This window comes from Elephas maximus, chromosome 20 (assembly GCF_024166365.1).
Source record: "Elephas maximus indicus isolate mEleMax1 chromosome 20, mEleMax1 primary haplotype, whole genome shotgun sequence".
In the NCBI taxonomy this organism is placed as follows: domain Eukaryota; kingdom Metazoa; phylum Chordata; class Mammalia; order Proboscidea; family Elephantidae; genus Elephas; species Elephas maximus.
In genome coordinates this window covers 46,682,102-46,683,780 of record NC_064838.1, presented here as the reverse complement: position 1 = coordinate 46,683,780, position 1,679 = coordinate 46,682,102, and positions in this window count along the sequence as shown.

Below are 1,679 nucleotides of genomic sequence, written 5' to 3'. Positions count from 1 at the left end.
GTGGGTCAGTTCCATAGTTTCTGCAGAACTCCGGTCAGCCACTCAGAACAGTTGAGCACACGACACAATTGCTTCCACAGTCACAGCTAGTGCCCCAGGGATGGCAAAGGCCATTGTTGGCTGGACATCAGGCAGCCAGCAGAGTCTGGGGTCAGATGCTGTCACTGCTACCCTGGGCTTTAGTGCCACATGTAACAAATGGGGACCCCAAGAAGGACTCAGGGTTTGTGAATATGGGGGAGGGTGGCTGGGGGAACAACATATCTCTACTGTTTCTCTTCTGAAGAGCCATCCCTAAACCTTGGCCTGCTGCTTGGGAATCTCCTCCATCAATGGTCCCCCAGTGCTGCCAGCTGCCTAGCCCTTCATAAAAACAAACAAACAATTAGCCATCAAGTTGATTCTAACTAATGGCGACCCCATGTATGTCAGAGTGGAACTGCACTCCATAGGGTTTTCAATGGCTGATTTTTTCAGAAGTCGATTACTAGGCCTTTTTTCCGAGTAGATTTGAACCACCAACATTTTGGTTAGTAGCTAAGCAATCCTCCTGAATCCTGCCCTGCTCATGATGGGCCCCAGGCTCCTCTTTTGCTTCCTTTCCCTGGATGTCACGTCTACTTACGGGCACTGCTGAGCCTCAGTGCTACTGGTCACCAAGGTTGCTGGTCTGTGCTAAAGGCCTGGCTTTCCACTACTAGAAAAAGTTCTTTGGGATCTTAAAGCAGGATTAGCCTGAACCTCGGGCATTTGACATGATGTGTGCTGAACAAACTCTTTCCCCAACCTTGGATTTGATCATGGTACCGTGGCTACTTAGAGCTTAGGAGATACATGCTTAAGTGTTAAGGAATAAAAGGGCATGATGTCTGCAACTCCCTTCCAAATGTTTCCAGAAAAAGCAAAGAATAAGAATTTTTTTTTTTTAGAGGAAAATGCATTAAAAGGGGATGAGTTAATTTTAAAAGGTGGGGAGTACACAAATGATATAGAGTATTTTGTAAACTATAAAAGAAAAAATGCTTTCCTCCGTCTTATCGGTGTGGCAGGAGGCTATGGAAGGTGGCTTGGCTTTTCCTCCCCTTTCTATGATGAACTGCTTCACTTACACCCCAAGCCTGTGTGTGTGCTGTCCTTTGGCCTGAATGCCTCCCTCAAGTTCACCTGGAGGACCTAGATCACGCCTCATGACTTCCCCCAAGTGTCTCCTGATACCCAGGCTGAGAGGCTCACCCAGCTGTAACCACGACTACTTCTGTGACCCCACTGGACCCAGCCCCTCAGCAACTGGGACTGTGTCTGGCTCTTCTCTGGATCCTCAGAGCAGCACGGGACTGAGGCTGGACTGAAGATGCTCAGGAAGTCTTGAAAGGAAGGATGGGAGCCAGAACTGGGCCCCAGTCCTTGTGGTGGGAAGGCTCTATGACCTAAGGAGTTCTTAGGGGTCTTGGGGTCTGGCATTACTCCATTGCCCCAAGACCCTGCAGCGCCTAGAGAACTAACTGAAGCTTTGGAAAGGACTCTAGTCTACTGCCTGGTCCCAAAGAAAGGGCCTGAAATGTGAGGAGCCAGGCCTTCATCCTGGGTGTTTTCTGGCCTTGCATCCTCCTGCCAGCAATACTTACAGGTTAGGACGTGGAGGCGTATGGGAGGCATAGTGACCTACCCTGAATTGCTTC